We start from the raw sequence: 26,745 nt of genomic DNA, 5'->3' as shown, positions 1-26,745 counted from the left end.
TAATTGTAATGTTCAAGTTCAGAAAGACATTGCCCATTATTTTGACATTGTAATTGCTCATTCTAAAAGTTGATACTGAGGGGGCGATTTTACCATGGTGTTGCGACCATTTTCAGGTGCAAAAACTTGATAACGTTGGGCATGAGGTGAGTAGCACGATCCCCGCCCGCCTCCACGCCGTTCCCACTTTATCAAGGCCCAAAAATGGCCGCAATCGGGAATGCGCCCATCACTGGTGTGACAGTATTTGCATGGATTTCAATCCACTTAACGAGCTGCATGCCCCACTTTACCGGCACGTCGGCCTTTAACACCGCGTTCGCCAATCTGGAATTGGCCTGAAACAGACATGCTCTATAAAAGCCCAATTCGGGCACTCCATCAGTGAGGATCAGTGAGGAGGTAAGTGCCTAGTGTTCAATAGCTCCGTGCTTCTTATGCCGGGGGGAGGGGGAGGGGTGCGGGGGGGGGGGGGGGGGGTGACCATTTCGTTTTTCGGGTTGGAGAGGCTCTGTGATTGTGTTGGGGGGGGGGGGGGGGGTGGGGGGTGGTGGGGGGATGTTGCTCAGCAGGGTGTATAAAGTCAGATTTGTAGCATGGACCTGGGGCTCAGCACAGACCTCGGGTCTTGTGAATGCTGCTGAGTCCTAGTGCACTCAGCACTTTTCCGGCTGAAGAGTGTACACAAAGCCCTTGGAAACTGCACTGCTGCAGCCTCAGAATTTTTCAAGGAGCAGTGTTGCAGGGCGGCATGTGAGTGGGGAATGGGGTGAGTGTGTTGCTGTGGAACATAGGTGGGGAATGGAAGGTCTGTGTTGCTGGGGAGCGTGTGGGCGGGGAATGGGGAGGCTGTGTTGCTGGGGGGCAGGTGGGTGGGAGAATGGGCAGTATTGGCGGTATGTGTTCTTGGGCGAGGGGCAAGCAGTGTTCCTTAACCTCTCCATGTGTTTCTCTCCTTCTATAACTCCCCCGCCCCCTCCCCTTCACCCCTTCAAAGTGACGAGGTGGCTTTTGCGATGCAACCAATTGATCTTGCTGTTCTTTTGGTTGCTGCTGGAGCTGAGGAGGAGGAGCAGGAGAAAGAATTGCAGGCACAGGAGGCCCAAGCTTTACCACTCGCAAGAGTACAGGGAGATGGCTATCAGAGGCAGGAAGTGGCTACCATTCACCTAGAAGGGGGATGCAGGAGAAGGAGGGAGTGGAGACCCCAGTAATTCCGCACAAGTGTCACTTGAACAGATGTCAGACATTGCATGCAGCCGATGGCTCCACCTTCCAAAGGAGACAGTGCAACACATGTGTCACCTGTTGCAGGACCTAGCACCTTGAGACGGGGGGCGGTTGGGGGGTGGGGGGGGCACCCACTCTTGTTGGCTGTCAAATTGATGGCTGCTCTGAACTTCTATGCCACTTCCTCCTTCCAGTCCCCCAGTGGAGATGTATGTGGAATTTCACAGTCAGCTGTCCGCACCTGTGTCAAGCAGGTTCTGGAAGCCCTATATGCCCAGGCTGGGCAGTACATCAAATTTCACCTGGACCAGTCCCAGCAGGAAGCCTGGGCTGCAGGATTCACGGGCATTGTGGGGATGCCTAATGTGCACCCACATCTCCCTCAAGGCTGGAGAATCCACAAAGATTCACCAACAGAAAGAGGTTCCAATCCCTAAATGTCCACTGGTTTGTGACTACAATATGAACATTATGCACGTCTGCGCGAGACACTCCGCAGTATGCATGACAGCTTCATTCTGAGGAGCACTGACATACCGGAGACCTTTGAGGAGGAGCCCAGGCGGCTCGTGTGTGACATGGATTACATGCTTCAGACCTGGCTGATGACGCCTGTGCGGAGGCCTGAGACTGAGGTGGAGACCGCGTATAATGAGACCCATGTAGTCACCTGCTCCATGACACCCTCTTCATCCCACTGCCCCAGGGATGCCCCGGTGTCAGGAAGGGGGGGAGTCAGAAGTGCAGCCACAACCACAGTCTCCTGACTGGAAGGCCCCAGAATAAGCTCAAGCCCTTCCTCCTAGCTTGGGGTTCCTGTGGGCTCCTGGGTCACTCCATGGGACGGTGGTGCTTCTACAGTGAGTTCCAGAAGCTCCAGCGTCACCTGGCTCTGCCAGTCCTGCAGAACCACTTGGGTCCGACATGGTGGTCGAGCCCTTAGCGATGGCCACCTGAGTCAGGGGTCACCTGTCAATGAGACTGGGCCATGCTCTGCAGCCCCTCAGCAATGGTCCTCTGTTACTGGGCCATGTTCTCAAAGGCTGCTGCCATAGCTCACTGTGTCTCAGAGCTGTCCTGCTGGGTCTCGTGCAAGCTCTTGAGCCTCTCAGCATGCACCATAGAATCTCGAGAAGCATGTTGAGTCCCTCAGCTGTGGCCCACTGTGACTCAGCTGTGGCCCTCTGGGACTTCGCTGTGGTCCGCTGTGACCCGGCCATCGTTTGGAGCCTGCCACTCATGGTGAGGATCTCCTGCCCCAGGTTCTCCACTGCAGATGCCACCCTTGCAGTGTTGGCCTGGGAACCACACAAGACAGACAATAGCTTGAACATCTGAAAGTTTTGGGACTCCTCCCAACAGCCTCACAGTTGGTCCAGTGTGGCCGTCAGCACCTCCTGCATTCCTTGGCTCTGTTGCTGCATCTCCAGCAGCTGAGGGAGAAGTGATCTCAAAGGCCCAGCATGTAGCTTGGGGCCAGCTGAGTCCTCACCTCCAGCAGTCCCCACATGTCAGAGGCCTTGGACATTCCCTCCTCCACCCGATGTACATTAGCAGATGTGTCGTGCTCACCAGAGAGTGACCCAGAAGCCTCAGCACTAACTGGACCCACCGACGTGTCAGTATCTGGGATGGTGAACTGCGAGGTGGAAGCTGATGCCAAAAATGTCACTCTGGGAGGTCCCTTCACCCATATCCTCTGAAGGCTCGTCCGAGCTGTCTGGGGCAGGATGAGCGGGAGCTGCAGTGGGAGCCATGATGCCAGAAGACCCTGGGGCATCCTGATCTGTCCCTGCAACACAACATACAAGGTTAAGTGCAAGGGTGGGAGAGGAATCAGGGATGCAAAACACTTGATTCACATTTCTCCAATGAACATAGAACAAAGCACAAAGAAGATTACATCACAGGAACAGGCCCTTTGGCCCTCCAAGCCTGCAGCAACCAGGCTGCCCATATGAATTGTAACCCCCTACCCTTCCGGGGACCATATGTCTCTATTCCCATCCCATTCATGTATCCGTAAAGTTGCGCCTTAAAGGTCACTCTCGTATCTGCCTCCAAACCTCCCCTGGCTGTGAGTTCCAGGCACCCACCACCCTCTCTGTGTAAATAAACATGCCTGATACATCTCCTTTAAACCTTGTCCCTCGCACCCGAAAACCAGCACCAATCATGCTAAGTGCTTTACGCCCCACTTTACCATCGCATCGCACCCGAAAATGGGTGCTACGTGATGGTAAAATTGCTCCCATAGTTATTGATTGTGATATTGCTTTGTGATTAAAACATGGTCGATCTAATATAAATAATTCAGTTTGCAGCAGTTTAATTTCACCACTAACAATGCCTAAAATTCACGTTGCTTATATAGTGAAACCCTGTACTGCAATACGATGCAAAGGCAAGGCCACATCATTTGTTCGAATCTGAATGTTGGCTGCGTATGCCACAGATAATAGCAACGTATCTGATGGACAGTGATAAATTTGGATATGCGTATTTAATGTCTTGTGTAAAGAATGTTTCTGCAGGGGATTGAATCTCATTCTTATTGCATATTAGTTAGCCCAATGTCCGGTGGGCAGTGCTTCCTTCTCTATGTTTCATGGATTTTCTTTATTTTCACGTTCTACTATGTGATTTGAAATTACACTCTTCACTATTGTTGCTCTTTTAAGGTGTCAGGTAACCTAATGCAAGGTGAAACAAGACCATTGGCCAAGTGCTGGAAAATGAGATTAGAATAGTTAGATGGTTGTCTTTGACTGGCACAGATGTGATGGGCTGAGTATCTTTTTTTCTGTGCCTCTATGACATTTAGTGGTGTGTTAAACAAAAGACTTGTTTTGAGGGTTTCCGCAGGCTTTTTGATTTGATTTTGACTTGATTTGATTTGGTTTATTATTGTCACATGTATTAACATACAGTGAAAAGTATTGTTTCTTGCGTGCTATACAGACAAAGCATACCATTCATAGAGAAGGAAATGAGAGAGTGTAGAATGTAGTGTTACATTCATAGCTAGGGTGTAGAGAAAGATCAACTTAATGCAAGGTAAGTCCATTCAAAATTCTGACAGCAGCAGGGAAGAAGCTGTTCTTGAGTCGGTTGGTACATGACCTCAGACTTTTGTATCTTTTTCCCAATGGAAGAAGGTGAAAGAGAGAATGTCCGGGGTGTGTGGGGTCCTTAATTATGCTGGCTGCTTTGCCGAGGCAGAGCGCAGTGTGGACAGAGTCAATGGATGGGAGGCTGGTTTGCGTGATGGATTGGACTACATTCATGACCTTTCGTAGTTCTTTGCAGAGCAGGAGCCATACCAAGCTGTGATATAACCAGAAAAAATGCTTTCTATGGTGCATCTGTAAAAATTGGTGAGAGTCGTAGCTGACATGCCAAAGTTCCTTAGTCTTCTGAGAAAGTAGAGGCGTTGGTGGTCATCTCCTGCTACATTCTTTAGCAGAACATTGCATGTTCCTTCAAGTACTTCGAGGACAATTTGAATTGTGGGGAACAAACGTTATATTTTAATAAATCAAACTCCAGGAGAATGAGCTCCAGTTAATTCCTGCCATTGAAAATCTGAATTCTATGGACAATTTTGGAGTGTAAGTTCGCAAAGTAAATTGGTAAAATTGGCAGATAATACCAAATTAAGAACAACGGTCATATATGTAATGCATTTATTGTCCTCCCAAAGCGGCTCACGGAGACCTAATGGAGACTTTTCAACACTGCTTTCAAGTGGAAGCGAATGTGGAGAAGTTCAGGGAGGGGGGTTCAAAGGAATCGAATCATTGTGACCGAACAATGCAACGATTGATGAAGCATTGAAAAGGGGGAATGCTCAAGAAGCCAAAGTCAGAGGAAATGAATGTTTATGGATAATAGCAGCACTGGAAGACATTCAATAAATTGGTATGGTGGGAGCTATAAAATGAATAAAATGCAAAAATTCACAGTTTAAATTTGAGTGACGTTATGATTGAGAACTTATGAATGTCACGAGGACGGATGTAGTGAATGAACTTGGTGTTGCTCTGAGACAGAATGACGGAGGATAGGGAAATGACCAACAGAGAATAGCACCTGGTGGTGACAAAAATATGAATGAGATTTGATGCAACTGATGGTGTGAACTGAGTTGAGGCAGGTCAGGCTACTAGTGGAAATAGATAGCTTTTACATTGAATAAGATATGTGGTAGAATTGCAGGGTAGTCTCACATTATAACAGACTAGTTAATCCCAGGAGAGTGTTTGGCAAGAGGATGGAATCAGTGGCAAAGGAGCAATGTTTGCGCTGAATGTAAAAAATTATGTCTTAAGCTAATGTTTAGCTGGTGACCAGATACCCCAAGACATATTATGAAGCCAGACTACACTCCAACAATTTTTCTATTTGGCTTCAATGTGAGGAAAGAATGTTTCAATCGAGGCGCAATTGTATTGACAAACCAGGGAGCTTTTATCAAAACAAGTTTTTTTAGCAATACAGTTTAACTATAACAAATGAATTCACTTAACTTTTAACAATTGAACAATATTTAAACATGACAAGATGAAATTCTTAACTGCTAACCTCTCTGTATGAGTTCCATTCAAGCAACATTTATCTAATAGACTTAAACCTCTCTTTATAATTAGTTTGCAAAACACAGGCATACTTGCTTGTGACTGAGGTTAACAATCTTGGAGCTTTGCAAAAACCTCTGGCGAGAGAAACAGACAGAGATCTGCTTCTTCTAGCAGGTCCAGCCAGCAACTCTTTATATTTTAAAAATGAAAATTAAACTGGCTTTCCTGCAAGCGTAGCTCCTCTCATTAATCACGTGACTCTGTAATTGTCAATCAACTAATCAAAATTCACAGGACTCTGCATACCTTGTCTAAAATCCCAGGAGAATTTAAATAAGCAAATGCTCAATTAATTATACAAAGTAATACAATCCTAGCTAAAATCAATTATTAACCTGAATGTTTACCAGACAAATCAACTCCTGTAACAAAACACTGCCTCTTAAAGCAACCCTGCCTTTCACATAAAATATATCAGAATAGCACAACATTGTCACATTTGTTGAATCTATAATACATCCAAGAACGTTCAGATAAGCAATGCAACAACAGAAGCAATGATGGGGTCATGAGTTGTGGTTGAGATGTAGAGCCGGATATCACCAATTTACATGTGGAAACAGTCCATAGCTGAATAATGTTTTGAAAGGGCAGCCTGTACATAATATAATTGATAGAACAAAGGATAGATACTTGAATGCCCCAGTAGATGATGCAGCAGTTGGAAAAGGAGCTTTCACTCGATGTACACTGATTATGGTGGAATAGCCAAAAGTGAAAGTAAACATTTCTTGCTGGTGCATGTTGAAGGAGAGAACTTGGAGTAAGAGCATGTTGTTGGGCATAAACTGTGTCAGAAGCATCATGAAAAATGAAGAACAATACTGTATAATGTTTAAAATGATTGAGAATTACATGTATTACTTTGGTTAAACTTGTTTGGATGATGCAGAATGAATGGAAACCCAATTGGAAGGAGTGAAATAAGAAATTGTGGCAAAGTTGAGTTTTAATCTGGAAGCCAAAACATGCAGTTACAATGGAAAGGAACAGGAGATTGGAGGTGATAAACTAGCTGGTGATGATAAAAGGTCAAGAATTGTTTGTGGAAGGCCTGATGATGGTGGTTTAAAAGAGCTGCACTTTCTTTCTGTCTCTTTCAACATTCTTGCTCAGATGGCTGATCTTGTTGATTGTAACTTCTTGACACCATTTTTGATGATGGATTGCCATTTTGGTTGGGGTCGGGTATCTGTTTTTCTTGTTTTGGAGCAAACCTTCATGGAGGTTTTGAGATTGTCTTTGAAACACTTCTTTTGTTGCCCTTATAAACAGACTTCCCAGTGTAGCTTTGGGTAGAGCACCTATTTGGGAAGTCTTGAGTCAGACATTCTGACATATCCCATCCAGCTCAGCTGATGTGCGATTATCATGGCCTCTTGAATTTGAATGCCTGTGACTTGTAGAGTGCTCATTGTTATTCTTTTGTTCTCCCACCTGATTCTCAAGATCATTCCAAGATAGGGCAGCATGGTGGCACAGTGGCTAGCATTGGTCAGAAACCTCCAAGTTTCTCGAAACCAGTCATGGCTGTCGGTTCGTTTTGGGTACTGCCTTAAGTGTTACTGCCAGGTGAATGAGTCAGTGGTTTGTCCATCATTTGATACGCATGCAATGTGTACACCTTTCTCAATGCTTGATCATATCTAGAAGGCAGTCTCCAGTATAATTGTTAAAACAAAATCCAATCAGTTCACCCATAACTTTCTTCAAATAAAGTTAGTCTGATCTACCAGGTTATGCGGTTAGAGTCATGGAGGTTGATAGCACAAAAGGGCCCTTCAGCCCATCATGTCTGAGCTGGTCAAACCACCCATCTAATTTACTTCCATTTTCCAACACTTGGCCCATAGCCTTGTATACCCTGGCATCGTAACTGCACATTTAAATACTTCTTAAATGTTATGAAGCCTACACCTCTGCCTCCACCACCTTTTCAGACTACCATCACCCTTTGTGTGAAAACAAATTTCCTCACATCTCCTCTTAAACCTTCTGCCCCTTATGTTAAATCTATGTCTCCTGGTCATTGAACCCTCCACAGAGGGGAAGTGTTTCTGCCTATCTGCTCCATCGATGACCCTCATAGTTTTATATATCTCAATCATGTCTCCCCTCATTCTCCTCTGTTTTGAGGAAAACAACCCCAGTGTATCCAATCTCTTTTCATAACTAAAACTTACCACCCCAGGCAAAACCTGATAAATCTCTACACCTTTTCCAGTGCTATCACATCCCTCCTCAGCTTCAGGGACCTGGGTTCAATTCCGTGGGTGACAGTCTGTCTGGCGATTGCACATTCTCCGCATGTCTGTGTGTGCCGGTTAGATGAATTGGCCATGCTAAATTGCCCATTAGTGTCCAAGGATGTGTAGGTTAGGTGGATTAGCCATGGCAAATGTATGGGTTACAGGGCTAGGGCAGGGGGACAGGACATGGGTAAGATACTCTGTCAGATTGTTGGTGCAGACTCGATGGGCAAAATGGCCTCATTTGCACTGAAGGAATCCTATGATTTTATGATTCTTATAATGTGGATTCCAGAACTGCACACAATGGGGGCGATTCTTCCATCCCGACCCGCAACTTTTCTGGCAGGTTGGAGTGGGAGATGTGCATCGCCAGCCTTGTTCCGGGATTTGCGTATGCGCCAGGAACGTGTGCGCATCTCCCAGAGCTGGAGAACAGTCAGAGACCAGACCACGCTGGAAACTGGCGGGAAGACAGGTAAGTCATTTGAATCTTTTTTTAATGTATCTTAAATGTATTTTAAATGTCATTATTGGGAACTTGCCGGTCCCGATTGAATCTCCCACCCCACCAGGAATACTTCATTCCAGCGGGGTTCAGAGTAGCTCTCCATGTTCGGGGAACTAGTGGGAGACCCTGCTGGAATGAAGAGGGGGCAATTGGAGCCCCCAGGGGGTTGGGTGGTGGGGGGTGATGCTCCCTGGGCATGGGCACCCTGGCAGTGCCAACCTGTGCCCCCTGACACTGCCCAATGGGAAAAGTGCCCATGCCCAGGGGGCACCTTGGCACTGCCCACCGGACATCGGGCAGTGCCAAGGGGGTGGGCCCTATTGTGGGTGGGGCCTAGGGGCAATCTGTGGGGGCAATCAGTCTGGGATGGGGAGGGCAGCGATTGGGGTAGGCTGGGGGGGTGGTCTGCCGACGGGGTGCCTGCCTCCCGGTCGGGGTCTGACCCCAGGAGGAGTCAGCGGGGCTGGGTCTGCTGGGGTGAGGGGGAGTGGGGGGATCACTACTGCTGCGTGCAGGGTGCTGGACATCAGGGCGCTGCGGAATGGGGGGGTCAGGGCTGGCCTGGGAATTGTTGTGGGGGCTGCAATCTGGCCATGTGGGGGGGTGGTGGTTGGAGGGGCAGCACTGCAGGGGCCCAGGGCTGGCCAGTGATTGAGCTGGCCAGCAAACCGGGAGACTAACTGATCGGGACCACTGTTCATGCGCAGAGTTCCAGAACCGTCAGACTCTGGTGTGAATAGGCCCCGCCCTCTGGGTTTTTAATGAGGTTCACAATTGGAACCTCTGCAGTGCACAGAATGGGGAGATTCGAGTATGAAGTTGAACTGAGAAAACTCATGATCGAGAACAGTTTTCCCAGCAATTTGGCACTTTTGGGAGAATCGCCCAAACCAACATTTTATATAGTTCTCGCATAACCTCCCTGCTCTGAAACTCTATGCCTCAGCTAACAAAGGCAAGTATCCCATATGCCTTCTTAACTACTTTATCCACCTTAAGGGACCGGTGTATATGAGCACCAAGATCCCTCTGATCCTCGGTACTTCCCAGAATCCTGCCATTCACCATGTATTTCCTTGTATTGTTTGTCCTGCCCAAGTGCATCCCTCACACTTATCCAGATTGAATTCCATCTGCCACTGATCAGCCCATCTGACCAGCCTGTCTATTACCTCCTAATCTAAGGCTATCCTCCTCATGATTTACTACCCTACCAATTTTCATATCATCCACAAACTTACTGATCAACCACCGACATTCAAGTCAAAATCATTTATATAAACTACAAGCAGCAAGGACACCAACACTGATCCCTGTGAGATCCCACTGGATACAGACTTCCAGTCTGACAAGCACACCCGGGACCCCTGCAGTGCTGCCCCTCCAGCCCACCCCCCTCCCTCTCACATGGCCCGATTGCAGCCCCCACAACAATTCTCAGGCCAGCCCTGACCCCCCCCCCCCCCCCATCCCGTAGCACCCCGATGTTCAGCCCCCTGCACGCAGCAGTGGTGATCCCCCCACCCCTCACCCCGGCAGACCCCCACCCCGTTGGACTCCTCCTGGGATCAGACCCCCCCTGGGAGGCAAGCACCCTGTCGGCTGACCACCCCCCCCAGCCTGCCCCAATCGCTGCCCTCCCCCATCCCAGACCGATTGCCCCCACAGATTTCCCCACCCACAATAGGGCCCACCCTCTTGGCACTGCCCGATGTCCGATGGGCAGTGCCATTACAGTCTCCTTCCTGCCACTCACCCAATTCTGGATCTAATGTGCCAAATTTTCTTGGATCGCATGATCTCTTATTTTTGCTGTCAGTCTCCCATGTGAGACCTTGTCAAAAGCATTGCTGAAGTCCAAGAAGGCTGTATCAAATGCATTGCCCTCATTAACCTTGTGACACCTTGTCACCTCTTCAAAAAAATCAATCAGATTAATCTGACGTAACCTCCCCTTAACAAAACCACATTGACTGTTGTTGATTAATCAGTGCCTCTCTAAATGCAGAATAATTCTGTTTCTCAGAATTGCTTCCAATAGTTTCCCCATCACTGAGGTTAGGCTGATTGGCCTGTAGTTTCCTAGTTTATTCTTTCCTCCCTTCTTAAATAATGGTCCACATTGGCTATCTTCCAGTCCTCCAGCACCTCTCCTGTGGCCAGAGAGGAATTACTGCCAGTGCCTCTACTATTTCCTCTCTTGCCTCACTCAACTGCTTGGGATACATTTCATACGGCCCTGGAGATTTATCTCCTTTTAAGCCTGCCAGACTAGTCAGAAACTCTTCTCTGTCTATGTAATTTCTTTAATAGCATCACAGTCCTTCTTCCTGATTTCTATACCCACATTGTCTCTCTCACTGGTGAACACTGACACAACAAGAGTGATTTTTCTAAAAAGAAACTAAGTGCCCAATGGGCAGGAAGATTTTCTCACCCATTTTTTGGACATACTTAGTCAGATGAATTTCCATCGCTCTGTGCTTCACAAAGTCCGCCGGGGGATTCACACCAGTAAGGGCAGGACGACACCTAATCCCACCCAAGAGGCTGGCATCAATATGCTGAGCGAGCCACTGTGCATGTGCTGGTCTGTCAGTAGGGAGATAGATGCATGTGCACTGTTCTCCCGATCGCTGGCCTCCTGATATCTTCCCCAACCTTCCCCCCCAATCTCCGGTCATCCCAAACCCCCGAGGGCCAGTTCTGATCGCCGGGTGGGCAGTACCAGGGTGTCCAGTGGGCAGTGTCAGGATGCCTGGTGGGCAGTGCCAGGATGTCAGGCTGGAAGTGCCAGGCTGGCATCACCCAAGGGGCATACCCCCTTCCCCCAACCTCAATGGCCTCTGCCCACACCAGAAAAGTCATCATGCCTGGTCTTCATTGATAGGGACCAGCTTTAATCCCCGCTGGTGGAACCCTCTCCCTGCAGGGGCAGGAATCTTAGTGAGCCCAGACGATAATTCCTGGGCTCATTAATGGAACTGAAATTGGAATTTCAGTATGGTCATCAGCCTTGCACTGTTTTCTTGTGCAAGGTTGATTGCGCCACAGGAAATTGCCCGGGAAAGTCACGACCAGCGTTACGGCTGAACCCCCTCCCCCCCCCCCCCCCGCTGATATTTCCTGGTCTGCTCTGTTACTCGAGCAGCACAGCTGGATGGGATAATCACACCCAACATATTCATTTAGAACCCTAACTATGTCCTCCGGCTCCAAATTACCGCCAGTCATCCTTAATGGGCCCTACTCTTTCCTTAATTTTTCTCATAAAACAACTTGCGATTTTCCTTTATTCTACCTGCCAGTATCCTGTCATGTCCCCTTTTTGCTCTCCTAATTTCCTTTTTAAGTTCCCACTTGCACATTCTATACTCCTCTAGGGTTCTGCTGTTTTGAGCTCTCAATGTCTGCCTTAAGCATCCCTTTTCCCTTTTCATCCAATGCTCTATATCCTTCAATATCTAGAGTTCACAGGATTTGTTGATCCCTCCTTTTTTCTTTATTGGAACATGTTGGCCCTGTACTCCCCCTATTTCCTTCTTCACTGTGCCCCACTATTCCATCACATATTTACCTAAAAGTGCTTTCTCCCAGTCCACTCTGCCCAGATGATATCTGGTCTTAATAAAATGAGCCTTCCTACAGTTTAGAACATTGATTCTGGCACATCCTGTCCTTTTAAAAAATAATCTTGAATCTAATGGAGTCATGATCGCTGTCTCAAAACACTTCCCCATTGATACTTCAACCACTTGCCCACCTTTGTTACCTAAAATTAAATACAGGACTTCCCCTCTCTGTTAGGACCTTCGACGTACTGACTTAAAAAGTTCTCATGGACACATATTAAGAATTCAACTCCTTCTAAACCTTTCACACTATGACTAGCCCAGCTAATGTTGGGGAAGTTGAAACCCCCGACTATCACTACCCTGTTACTTTTACTCTTCTCTGAAATTTACCTACATATTTGCTCTTTTATTTCCGTGGACTGTTTGGGAGCCTATATAAAACTCCTCGCAGTGTGATTGCTCCTTTTTGGTTTTTAAGCTCTACCCATACAGCTTTATTAGAAGAGCCTGCTAAGATGTCATCCCTCCTTACTGTTGTAATTGATTAAGTTGACACTTAAAGCTCTACAAACTTGGGAGATCCCTGCATGACTCCAATTCAGGTCCCTTGCACATCCTTAATTTTTCATTGCTCCCATGCAAGCAACCCTGCCTTCAGCTTCCAATACTCTAAAATCCAGAGTTGCCTTCATAAATCTCTACTTCTCTATCAACCCTCTAAGTCACTCACTGAGGCATACTTCTTTGATCATATTTTGGTCAACTGTCCAGCTATGTATTTATGTGACTCAATTTCATTGTGAACTGCTTGGGGCCTTTTTACAGCACCAAAGGTATGAGAAAAATGCAAACTAATTTTGTTACAGTAACTCAGGATGTGTAAGACATACTGTTTACATCCCACATACAGGTCTCTCAAAAAATGATATATTTTTAATACTTTGCCTCACAAATCTCTATGTTGAAACAAAATCAGTTAAGATAGTGACATTTTATTAGATGTCATATGAAAGGATAATCTAGGCAATAGTGATCATAACATGACGGAATTTCATTCACAGTGAAACTGGTATCTTAAATTTAATTAAAGGCTCTGATAAGCTTATGAAGACAGAGTTGGCTAAAGTAATGAAAAGTGGGAAAATAGATTAATAGATAATACAATAGAGAAGCAGACATTTAATGGGATATTTTAAGACTGTCAAAAATAGATTCTGTTGAGAAAGGATGACTCCACAAGGATAATGCAACAACTAAGGAAGTTGAGGGTGGTATTGAATTGAAAGAAAAGCACACACTCGCGGCAAAGATTATTTGTAAGCCAGAAGACTGGGTTGACAAAAATACAGTGAGAGAATATGAGAATAAACTAGCATGAAATATTAAAAATAGACAGTAAAGTCTTCAACAAATGTATAAAATAGAAAAGCAACACAAAAATAAACTTTCATTCCTTAGATCATGGGATGGAGAGTTAATAATATTAAGAAAGGAATTGTCTGATGATACTGTGCCTTTAAGAAGTGTATTTTAATCATGTTTCTCTACAGTTTTTTTTTCAAACAGGCCCTGGTATTTTGTTTTGGGCACGAAAATGTCTGTAAGCAGTGACCTCTAATTGTTACTCAAGCAATATAGTGGACTTCTTGTTTATTTTTAATCTGGGCTAACACAGTGTCCTGGTGTTTCTAATGATCCCTTGGGATTGCTGACTGGGGCTTGATTTGGGGATGATTGACCAGTCAGGTGATGCCTAGGGCATAGTTTTTTTTTCTTACAGCAAAGTCCAAGGTTTTAGTTTTGGTTTTAGATGCTGTTTCGATTTGAGACAGAAAGCAGTGTTTCTTACTTTCCCCTCTCTCTCTGGAGTTGAAAATTCTGCTGTCTGTGAGTTGCTGCTAGAAGCTACTGGAAGAAGGCAGTGTGTTTCTGTTTCTCTTTCTCCAGGGGCATGCTGAAAGTTCCAGGACTGGGAAGCCTCAGAGTTTAATTCAACATCCAAAGGACCAACTCAAAGCAGGTGTTAAAAAGCTGCAAACTCCAGCATCATGTGAGCCTACTTGTTTTTTTGTGCCACATCTAGAAATGGGTGTATGTTTGGGTGTTGGTTGATTTGGAACATCATATTTAGCTGGGGAGATTTATGCCATGTCATGGTTGTTTCATGATGTGGAGATTCCGGTGTTGTACTGGGATCGACAGGGTGAGAGGTCACATGGCACCAGGTTATAGTCTAACAGGTTAATTTGAAATCACAAGGTTTCAGAGCGCTGCTCCTTCATCAGGTGACAAAGCTGGTGGTTTCCAGCTTGTGATTTCAAATAAACCTGTTTGACTATAACCTGGTGTCATGTGACCTCTCATCATGGTTGTTTCTTGTGATTGGTAAAAAGTTATGCTGATTTTTCTTATTATATTTTAAATGTGTTCTTAAATAAACTTTGATAAAAGCTTCCGAGTGGGTCACTTGAATCATACTTGGGGTGAAACACCTTATGCCAAATTCAAAGGTAAAAACTTAGGGTCGAGGCTATCTTCACAAAACATCTTGGAGTCTCTAGCTTGGATCATAACAAATCGAAGAGACTTTGAGCAAGAATGTTCTGCCTTCATATTGGAAGACACAAAATGCTTCCCAAAAATATTTGAAAACCAAGGGAACAAAGGGAGGGAGGAACATTAGAGAAAACATGCTGGGATAACTAATGATGCTAATGGCTGACAAGTACCTTGGATATGGCCTGCATCCTCAGGTTTATAAACGTGACTATAGAGATAGTGAATGCATTGAGGTTGTAATCTCCCATAATTTCCTAAATTCTGGAAACAAATCACAGATTTGAAAACCACAAATGTAGCATATCTATTCAAGAAACGGGGGAGACATAAAGAAGGAAGTTATTAGCCAGTTAGCCTAGCAGCTAACATTAGGAAAATACTTAAATCCAATAATAAGAAAGTAGTAGCAAAATATTTAGACAATCAAAATGCAATCAAGCAACATCAGCATTGTTTTGTGAGAGGGAAATCATGTTTGTAAATTATTAGAATTCTTTGACAAAAAGGATGAATAAAGAGGAACCAGTAGCTTTAGTGTATTTGGATTTCCAAAAGGCATTTGATAAGGTGCCAATAAGATCAGAGTTCATGGTATTGATTCCATGGATAGAGGAGCAATTTTCAGGTGCAAAAGTTGTAACTATTGGAGTGCTGAGTGATCAGTACTGGGGCCTGAACTATTTAGCTTCTATCTTAATGACTTGGATGAAGGGAGTGAATATATTGTATCCAAATTTGCTGAGGATACAAAGATACGTTGGAAAGAAAGTTGCAAGGGGGTTACATTGTGCTTCAAAGGGATATAAATAAGTTAAATGAGTGAGCAAAAATTTGGAAGATGCAGCATAATGTAGGAAAATGTGAGGTGTTCTACTTTGTGCTGAGAGTAGAAAAGTGGAATATATTTTAAATGGAAAGAGACTGGACAATGCTACTGTACAGAGGGATCTGGGTGTCCTTGTGTATAAATCACAAAAGTTAACATGGAGAAGCTGCAATTAATTAAGAAGGCAAATTGAATGTTGGCCTCTATTGTGAGGGGGTGGAGTATAAAAGTAGTTAAGTTTTGCAACAGCTGAATATGACATTGGTGAGACTACATGAACAGTATGGTGTTCGTTATTTGTCTCCTTCTTTAAGGAAGTATACAATTGCTTTAGCGGCAGTTCAGGAAAGGCTCACCAGATTCATTCCTGGAATTAAGATATTGTCTTACGAACAAATGGTGAATAAATTGTGTCTATATTTAGCAGAGTTTAGGACCATGAAAGATGATCTTACTGAAACATAAAATATTGAAGGGGCTTATTTTGGTAAATGCTGAGAGGATGTTTCTGTTTGTGGAGTAATCCAGAACTAGGCGATACTGTCTCAACATGTAGGACATGTAGGAGGGGTCACAACTAAGTTGTAAGGGCACAAATATCCTGGCTGGGAGCTTTGCTAGTGCAGTTCGGGGGGGGTTTAAACTAGTATGGCAGGGGGGTGGGGATCAAACTATTAGGTCTATAAGTGTGGTGGCTGGGGACGAGCTTGGGGCTGGGACAAGGCTGGCAAAGAAGAAGAGCACTCTGGGGGAGGACGACCTCACTGAGCCTGGGGGTCTGGAGTGCTTATACTTCAATGCAAGGAGCGTAGCAGGTAAGACAGACGAACTTGGGGCCTTAATGCGCACGAGGAATTTGGATGTGGTTGCGGTGACAGAGACTTGGTTGAAAGAGGGACAGGACTGGCAGCTGAATATTCCAGGGTACAAGTGTTTTAGGCGAGACAGAGGAGGGGCCAAAAGAGGTGGGGGAGTAGCGGTATTAGTTGGAGAGCGTATTACAGCGGTGCAGAGGGAGGACAATTCAGAAGAGTCGTGTAACGAGTCACTCTGGGTGGAGCTTAGAAACAGGAAAGGCGCAGTCACTATGTTGGGGGTGTACTACAGGCCCCCCAACAGCCCAAGGGAAGTGGAAGAATGGATATGTCAGGAGATACTGGATAGGTGCAGGAGATATAGGGTTGTTGTAGTGGGAGACTTCAATTTCCCTGGTATAGACTGGAAATCGCTGAGGGCAGGGACTCTGGATGGGGAGGAATTTGTAAAATGCATACAGGAGGGTTCGTTGGAACAATATGTGGACAGCCCGACTAGAGAGGGGGCTATACTGGACCTGGTACTGGGGAATGAGCCCGGTCAGGTCTTCAAAGTTTTGGTTGGGGAACATGTGGCAAATAGTGACCACAATTCTGTTAGCTTTAGGATAGTGATGGAAAAGGATGAGTGGTGTCCCAAGGGTAAGGTGTTGGATTGGGGGAAGGCTAACTTTAGTGGGATCAGGCAGAAATTGGCAGCTCTTGATTGGGAGAGGCTGTTTGAGGGTAAATCCACATCTGGTATGTGGCAGTCTTTTAAGGAACGGTTGTTAGGGCTACAGGACACGCATGTGCCTGTAAAAAAGAAGGATAGGAAGGGTAGGATTAGAGAACCGTGGATAACCAGGGAAATTGAGGGACTGGTCAAAAAGAAAAGAGAGGCGTATGTTAGGTCCAAGCAGCTAAAAACGGAGGGAGCTCTGGAGGAGTACAATGAAAGTAGGAAAGTACTCAAACGGGGAATTAGAAGAGCAAAAAGGGGTCACGAAATGTTCTTGGCAGACAGGATTAAGGAGAATCCCAAGGCATTTTATTCATACGTTAGGAACAAAAGGGTTGTTAGGGAAAAAATCGGACCTCTCAGGGACAAAAGTGGGGACTTATGCTTGGAGCCCAAAGAAGTAGGGGAGATCCTAAATGAATACTTTGCGTTGGTATTCACAAAGGAGAGGGATGTGATGACTGGGAGTGTCTCTGAGGGGAGTGTTGAACCGTTGGAGAAAATCTCCATTACAAAGGAGGAAGTGTTAGGTTTGTTAGAGAATATAAAGACTGACAAATCCCCAGGGCCTGATGGAATCTATCCAAGGCTGCTCAGGGAGACGAGAGGTGAAATCGTTGGGCCTCTGACGCAAATCTTTGTCTCGTCACTGGACACAGGTGAGGTCCCAGAGGATTGGAGGATAGCCAATGTGGTCCCGTTATTTAAGAAGGGTAGGAAGGATAATCCGGGTAATTATAGGCCGGTGAGCTTGACGTCCGTGGTGGGGAAGTTGTTGGAGAAGATTCTTAGAGATAGGATGTATGCGCATTTAGAAAGGAATAAACTCATTAACGATAGTCAGCATGGTTTTGTGAGAGGGAGGTCATGCCTCACTAACCTGGTGGTGTTTTTTGAAGAAGTGACCAAAATGGTTGATGAAGGAAGGGCCGTGGATGTTGTCTATATGGACTTTAGTAAAGCGTTTGAGAAAGGCCCTCATGGTAGGCTAGTGAAAAAGGTTGGATCCCATGGGATAAAGGGGGAGGTGGCGAGATGGGTGGAGTACTGGCTTGGTCATAGAAGACAGAGGGTGGTAGTGGAAGGGTCTTTTTCCGGCTGGAGGCCTGTGACTAGTGGTGTACCGCAGGGCTCTGTATTGGGACCTCTGCTGTTTGTGATTTATATAAATGATCTGGAAGAAGGAGTAACTGGGGTGATCAGTAAGTTTGCGGACGACACAAAACTGGCAGGACTTGCAGATAGTGAGGAACATTGTCAGAGGCTACAGAAGGATATAGATAGGCTGGAAATTTGGGCAAGGAAATGGCAGATGGAGTTCAATCCTGATAAATGCGAAGTGATGCATTTTGGTGGGAATAATGTAGGGAGGAGCTACACGATAAATGGAAGAACCATAAAGGGTGTAGAGACGCAGAGGGACCTGGGTGTGCAAGTCCACAGATCTTTGAAGGTGACGTCACAGGTGGAGAAGGTGGTGAAGAAGGCAGATGGCATGCTTGCCTTTATAGGATGGGGCATAGAGTATAAGAGTTGGGGTCTGATGTTGCAGATGTATAGAACGTTGGTTCGGCCGCATTTGGAATACTGCGTCCAGTTCTGGTCGCCACACTACCAGAAGGACGTGGAGGCTTTGGAGAGAGTACAGAGGAGGTTGACCAGGATGTTGCCTGGTATGGAGGGGCTTGGTTATGAGGAGAGATTGGGGAAACTGGGGTTGTTCTCCTTGGAAAGACGGAGGATGAGGGGAGACTTAATAGAGGTGTATAAAATTATGAAAGGCATAGATAGGGTGAACGGTGGGAAGCTTTTCCCCGGGCCGGTGGTGACGTTCACGAGGGGTCATAGGTTCAAGGTGAAGAGGGGGAGGTTTAACACAGATATCAGAAGGACATATTTTACACAGAGGGTCGTGGGGGCCTGGAATGTGTTGCCGGGCAAGGTGGTGGAGGCGGACACACTGGGAACGTTTAAGACTTATCTAGACAGCTATATGAATGGAGTGGGAATGGAGGGATACAAAAGAGTGGTCTAGTTTGGACCAGGGAGCAGCGCGGGCTAATTGTTCCTTGTTTCTTGTTTCAAGGCTTCATTCTATGATCATCTTGCTGGTGCCAGTACAGAGCGAGACTGCGGATAGTTGGGAACCTGTCTCGGGGGCAGGGAATTCATATGGTGTTTGTGGAAGTGGAAATGACTAGGGTTGGGAAGCATTTTCCGATCAGGGCCAGTGTGATCTCCTGGACTCGTTTCGATCGCCTCAGGGGGTCGGAGAGGAATTTCCCAGATTTTTTTTTCCCCATATTGGCCCTGGGGTTTTCACTCTGGGTTTTCGCCTCTCCCTGGAGATCACATGGTCTGGAATGGGGGGGTGGGGGTGAGTTAATAGGTTGTGATGAACAAAGCATCGTAGCTGTGAGGGACAGCTCGGTGGATAGGATATTGGTATGTAGATAGGCTGGAAAATTGGGCGGGGATCCTGGATTCAGGATTCAATCCTGGACCGGGGAGCGGCGCGGGCTTGGAGGGCCGAAGGGCCTGTTCCTGTGCTGTATTGTTCTTTGTTCTTTGTTGTTCTTTGACATCCCATTTAAGACAGAGATGGAGAGGAATTTCTTTTCCCAGTGGATCGTTAATCTTTGGAATTTCATCTTGCATAAACCTACATCCCTCCAAAACACTGCAATTCATATTCTAACATGCATCAAGTTTCATCCATTCAGCTCCCTTATTTACTTGGGCTCTGGAACAGCAATGCCTTGATTTCGAACTTCTCATTATTGTGATCTAATTCATACCTTGCTTTGCCACTCTCCATCTTTGTAATGTCTTCCAACTTCTCAACTTCTTTGATTTTTGATTTGATTTGATTTACTATTGTCACATGTATTAGTATACAGTGAAAAGTATTGTTTCTTACGTGCTATACAGACAAAACATAGCGAAGGAGAAAGTTCAGAATGTAGTGTTACAATCATAGCTTTGGTGATCAACTTAATGTGAGGTAGGTCCATTCAAAAGTTTGATGGCAGCAGGGAAGAAGTTGCTTTTGAGTTGGTTGGTGCATGACCTCAGACTTTTGTATCTTTTTCCCAACGGAAGAAAGTGGAAGAGAATATGTCCGGGCTGTGAGGGGTCCTTAGTTACGCTGGTTGCTTTTCTGAGTTAGCAGGAAGTTGAGACAGAGTCAATGGATGGGAGGCTGGTTTGCGTGATGGATTGGGCTACATTCATGACCTTTTGTAGTTTCTTGCGCTCTTGGACAGAGCTGGAGCCATACCAAGTTGTGATACAACCAGAAAGAATGCTTTCGCTGGTACATCTGTACTTTTTGGTGAGAGTCGTAGTGGACATGCCAAATTTCCTTAGCTTCCTGAGAAAGTAGAGGCATTCGTGGCTTTCTTAACTACAGATTGGTGTGGAGGTACCAGGATAGGTTGTTGGTGATCTGGACACCTAGAAACCTGAAGCCCCCGACCACCTGAAGCCCTCGACCATTTCTACTTCATCTCCATTGATGTAGACAGGGGCATGTTCTCCGCTATGCTTCCTGAAGTTGATGATAATCTCCTTCATTTTGTTGACATTGAGGGAGAGATTATTGTCACCACACCAGTTCACCAGATTCTCTCTCTCATTCCTCTACTCTGTCTTGTCATTGTTTGAGATCCGACCCAATACGGTGGTGTCATTGGCGAACTTGAAAATTGAGTTGGAGGGGAATTTGGCCAGTCATAGGTGTATAAGGAGTATAGTAGGGGGCTTAGGACACAGCCTTGTGGGGCACTGTTGTTGAAGATGATCATGGAGGAGGTGTCGTTGCGTATCTTTCCTGATTGTGGTCTGTGATAGGAAGTTCAGGATCCAGTCACAGAAGGAGGAGCTGAAGGCCAGGCCACGGAGTTTGGAGATGCGTTTTGTGGGAATGATGGTGCTGAAGGCTGAGCCACAGTCAATAAATAGGAGTCTGACATATGTGTCTTTGTTATCCAGGTGTTCCAGGGTTGAGTGGAGGGCCAGGGAAATGGCCCCAGCTGTGGATCTGTTGCAGCAGTAGGCGGACTGTAGTGGATCCAAGCAATCCAGGAGATCTCTGAGATCTCTGCATTACTGCACAACCAGCCTCTTAAGCATTCTCATTTTAATCACTTCACCTATGTGTTCTGCTGCTGAGTAATTAAGCTCCACAGTCCCCTTTGTAAAACTTTCTATGATTCTACCGCCCTCTGCATATTTTAGGTGTTCCTCAAAATCTACCTTCTTGAGCATTCATTTGGTCCTCGGTCCTAATATCCCTTTAAGTGGCAAGCTGCCTTACAACAACGTCATGGAGCCTTTGTGTTATTTTAATACTTTAAATGTGCTATATAACAAGCAATTGTTATTGTTTGAAATCCAACCACATATTTCAAGAGTTGAGCAAAAGCTTTAGCCATCTAGATAAAGTGGACACCTTTGTATGAAGTATATTCTGACAATCACCTCACTCTGATTTTAAGTTCATTCCAACTCCAGTGGAAATACTGGGCCCTCTTTTACCATTTTGATTCTAGGTGCTGGGCAGACTTGAAACTGGGAGTGTTTCAGATCCGACTTTTAGACCTGTTCTCAGGCGCCCCCAAATGCACTCTGCCTGAAAAAATATCAGCAATTCCAAATCGCACTGCAGAAGCCTGTGGGCGGGGCTTAACGCGCCCGAAATCCTGCAGCTCCGATTGGCGCCTCCAACTGCGCATGCACAGAAAAAAAAGATAGAATGCGGCTCCCCTGCCACATCGCTCCCGACTCCCACAGACATTGCCCCACTCCCAAAACATTACTGACACTCTTATCCCCCCACCCACTCTGCCACCCAGACCGATTGCGGGCCCCTTCCCCCACCCCCCCACCGATCTCAGGCAGAGTGGCAGCAGACCCCCCATTCCCCCTCACTGATCCCAGACAGAGTGGCAGTGGACCCATCTTCCCTCTCACTGATCTCAGGCAGAGTGGCAACGGACCCGCCCCCCCCTTCATTCCCCCCCCCCCTGCACCGATCTCAAGCAGTGAGCCGTCAGACCCACCTTCACCACCAACCATCTCAAGTAGAGAACCGTCGGATGCTCCACACTTACCTCCTCAAAAACTGGCGTGCCCGAATCGGTCTTTTGTGGAGCATGTCTGTTTTGCGCCGATTCTGGATGGGCGAACGTGGTGATAAAGGGGGAAGTGCCGGTAAGGTTGGGCGTGCAGCACATTAAGTCAATGTAAATGCATGAAAATGTATTTTAATGGTCGTCGCACCCATTTCGGGTGCGGTCCCAATCGCAGCCATTTCAGGCCTTGGTAAAGGGCGAATCGGCACGGAGGTGGCTGCAGACCGCGCTACTCACACCCGACTTTACCAAATTTTTGGGCCCGAAAACAAGCACATCACAATGGTAAAAATCAGGCCCACAGTCTCTCATCTACCCTATTCAATCATTTAATAATCTTAAAATCCTTTATGCACCCATTAATCTTCTCCAACCAAGGGAAAGCAACACCAATGCAACATTTGATCGTAATTTAAATATTTTCATCCCATATCCTGTGGAGAATTTGCACTGGATTCCCTCTGAGACCAATATTTCCATCCCATGTAGGGTGTCCAGTTCATCAGATGTGATGCAACCAGAAGTTTATACATCTCTTGCATTACATCCATTCCTTTGGATACCAGACTGATTGAGATTAAGTGGAATATTCCATTAGCCATTTTTAATTTTGATTTAAACTTGTCCAATTGTTCTAAGTGATTTGTTCATGGACTCTAAATCTCTGCTCCACAATAATTGCTAGATTTCCTGCCCCTACTACATTCCAAAATCATGGGAACTAAGGGTATAGAGTGATTGAGTAATGAGGAACAGAAGTAATTCAGTATTAGTAGACAAATAGTTCTGGAGAAATTAATGGAACTAAGTGGCAACAAAACCCCTTGACCTGAAGACCTGTATCCTGGAGACGTTTTTGAAGAGTTAGCTTAGCAATAGTGGATGGACTGGGTTTGATCTTTCAGAATTTAATTGTTTGGTAGTACAGAACTTGAATATTGCTGAAAAGAGCCATGCTGATTAAGTTTGTTTCCTTGCACTCATCTGGACAAACACAGGAATGCCAAATTTCAAATGATCACAACAGACCAATAAGTGGACCATCACTTTTGGAAATGAAAAATGTATCTGGTCTATCTCAAATTACCCTGGAAAGGCAAAGCATCCTAAACTGTTGACTAACAGGTTTAGGAAGCAGTTTCATGTTGCTATTATGCAGTGGCCACATGAGCAGTACTTTCCATTAAGAGGATGTTGCCTACAGATCAAACAATTGCTGCCTACCACACAATTGAGCAACATTTCTAAAATGAATTTCAGTGTAGGTGCAATGCCAGGTATGTGGAGTGTATATTCCAAGGATTGATTGTTTAAATCAAACAGTATGCTTCTTCTGTTGTTCATAATAGGCAATGTACAGACCATTATCAACAAGATAGTGCTTACAAAACCAAAATAAAAGTCTATTGTTAGATGTGATTCCATGGTTGGCAGCACTTGCTGAATGATCCTGAGTGTGTCAATAGCTGCACTATCACTTTAAGATAATCAGTCAAGTTCATCATGGAGCTCACTTATGCTCACCAGAAGTGACATACATTCATTCGCAGTGACTAGTTCTCTGCAAACAAAAGGAATATGTTCAAGCCTTGCACCTTTCTTAAATTTGAAAAGAGCTTTCTCCATGGTGATGCCGCAGCCAATCGGAGTTGACCTGTTACCCAATCAGTGCCTATCCTCTTGTAGTGTAAATGGTCATGATTGTTTGAAATTTGGCATTTTTGCAGTTATCCTGATGAGTGCAAGATAACAAGCTTTGACCAACATGTCTTTCGGAATTCCTTAGATTCTAAACAGTTCCCAACAATTGAAAGGTAGCAAATATAGCCCATTAAGAAAGGAATAAGAGGTGAAACAAGGAACTATAGGTCAGTTAGTATAACATAAGTTGAGGACAAGATACTAGAATCTATTATTAGGGTCATACTACACAAAATTCAGACTTATTAGCAGGCATTGAAGATTGGTTTATGTGTAGAAAGCAGAGGTGATGAACAAACAAGACATTTTTGAGTTGGTAGGCTATAACTAGTCTCAATGCTTAAGCCTCAGTTATAGAACATAGAACAGTACAGCACAGAACAGGCCCTTCGGTCCATGATGTTGTGCCGAGCTTTATCTGAAACCAAGATCAAGCTATCCCACTCCCTATCATCCTGGTGTGCTCCATGTGCCTATCCAATAACCGCTTAAATGTTCCTAAAGTGTCTGACTCCACTATCACTGCAGGCAGTCCATACCACAACCCAACCACTCTCTGCGTAAAGAACCTACCTCTGATATCCTTTCTATATCTCCCACCATGAACCCTATAGTTATGCCCCCTTGTAATAGCTCCATCCACCCGAGGAAATAGTCTTTGAACGTTCACTCTATCTATCCCCTTCATCATTTTATAAACCTCTATTAAGTCTCCCCTCAGCCTCCTCCGCTCCAGAGAGAACAGCCCCAGCTCCCTCAACCTTTCCTCATAAGGCCTACCCTCCAAACCAGGCAGCATTCTGGTAAATCTCCTCTGCACTCTTTCCAGCGCTTCCACATGCTTCTTATAGTGAGGTGACCAGAACTGCACACAATATTCCAAATGTGGTCTCACCAAGGTCCTGTACAGTTGCAGCATAATCCCACGACTCTTAAACTCCAACTCCCTGTTAATAAAAGCTAACACACTATAGACCTTCTTCACAGCTCTATCCACTTGAGTGGCAACCTTTAGAGATCTGTGGATATGGACCCCAAGATCTTTCTGTTCCTCCACAGTCTTCAGAACCCTACCTTTGACCCTGTAATCCACATTTAAATTAGTCCTACCAAAATGAATCACCTCACATTTATCCGGGTTAAACTCCATTTGCCATTTTTCAGCCCAGCTTTGCATCCTATCTATGTCTCTTTGCAGCCTACAACAGCCCTCCACCTCATCCACTACTCCACCAATCTTGGTGTCATCAGCAAATTTACTGATCCACCCTTCAGCCCCCTCCTCTAAGTCATTAATAAAAGTTCTTTGTAATCTATATTAATTACTTTAGTGAGGGGGCTGAGTATAACATATCAAGTTGCCATTGAAAGTAGGTTGGGTAGGTAAGTACCTAGGAGGATGCAAAGAGACTGCTCAGAAACTGCTGGCCTTGGGTGACTGTCTATGTGAAGTGTTCATCATTTTATAAACCTCTATTAAGTCTCCCCTGAGCCTCCTCCGCTCCAGAGAGAACAGCCCTAGCTCCCTCAACCTTTCCCCATAAGACCTACCCTCCAAACCAGGCAGCATCCTGGTAAATCTCCTCTGCACTCTTTCCAGCGTGGATGTCCTGTGGGTGCTCCGGTTTCCTCCCACAGTCCAAAGATGTACTGGGGTAGCCTGCATCCATGCGCACATGTCTGTCCTTGGCTTGCTGCAATGTTCCAGTGAAGCTCAATGCAAACTGGAGGAACAGCATCTCATCTTCAGGTTAAGCATATTACAGTCTTCTGGTCTCAACATCGAATTCAACAACTTCAGATGATGAGCTCTACCTCACCTCAACCCCTTTGTTTTCATTTAATTTAATTTTTAACTGTTCTCTACCTTTTATTTCTTTATTGTCTTTCTTTATTTTTCTTCCCACCATTCTTTCCCCTGTCTCCCCCCTTTCCTTATCTTTTCTCCCCCTTTGCTTCCCTTTTTCCTTGATTTTACCTCTCTCCCACCCATTCCCTCTCCCCCCAACATCTTCATCTGTCACAGCTTACCCGCTGATTTCAGCTTCTCTGCCTTTTGGCCATTGACATCTTTTATTCCCTCCATGGACTGCCATTTGCAGTCTTTCCCCTTGTTTTTGTGGGTATGACTCATCTTTCATTCCCTCACACCACAATATAAAGATCTCCCACTCTCTATGCCTTTTGGCTTTGACAAAGGGGCATCTGGGCTCAAAACATCAGCTCTTTTCTCTCCTTACAGATGCTTTAACAAGTCTCACAACACCAGGTTAAAGTCCAACAGGTTTATTTGGTAGCAAAAGCCACTAGCTTTCGGCGCACTGCCCCTTCATCAGGTAAGTGGGAGTTCTGTTCACAAACAGGGCATATATAGACACAAACTCAATTTATAAGATAATGGTTGGAATGTGAGTCTTTACAGGTAATCAAGTCTTAAAGGTACAGAAAATGTGAGTGGAGAGAGGGTTAAGCACAGGTTAAAGGGATGTGTATTGTCTACAGCCAGGACAGTTAGTGAGATTTTGCAAGCCCAGGCAAGTCGTGGGGGTTACAGATAGTAAGACGTGAACCCAAGATCCCGGTTGAGGCCATCCTCATGTATGCGGAACTTGGCTATCGGTCTCTGCTCAGCGATTCTGGGTTGTCGTGTGCCGTGAAGGCTGCCTTGGAGAAAGCTTACCCGAAGATCAGAGGCTGAAAAAAGCCATCCCCTATGGACAAGCCCTCCATATACATAGGATCTGCTCAGATGAGGAGGATCGCAACAGACAATTCCAGATGCT

General features: G+C 45.5%; 1 long non-coding RNA gene across 5 annotated transcripts in view; it reads right to left on the bottom strand.

Moving 5' to 3' along the window:
* The window catches only part of LOC144507004 (uncharacterized), a 56,846-nt gene that overhangs the window by 15,640 nt on the left and 14,461 nt on the right, over positions 1-26,745 (bottom strand). For 2 of the 5 annotated variants that reach the window (XR_013500002.1, XR_013499999.1), the window contains exon 3: positions 2,803-3,022. The exons of 2 other annotated variants lie outside the window; for them this stretch is intronic. This is a non-coding gene — a long non-coding RNA (uncharacterized LOC144507004). Of the gene's footprint in view, positions 1-2,802; positions 3,023-14,934; positions 15,026-26,745 lie in introns of all 5 variants that reach the window. One more of the 5 variants, XR_013500001.1, reaches the window with a different exon arrangement.

Source organism: Mustelus asterias, chromosome 18 (genome assembly GCF_964213995.1).
Source record: "Mustelus asterias chromosome 18, sMusAst1.hap1.1, whole genome shotgun sequence".
In the NCBI taxonomy this organism is placed as follows: domain Eukaryota; kingdom Metazoa; phylum Chordata; class Chondrichthyes; order Carcharhiniformes; family Triakidae; genus Mustelus; species Mustelus asterias.
This window is presented reverse-complemented; position numbering and strand designations above follow the sequence as displayed.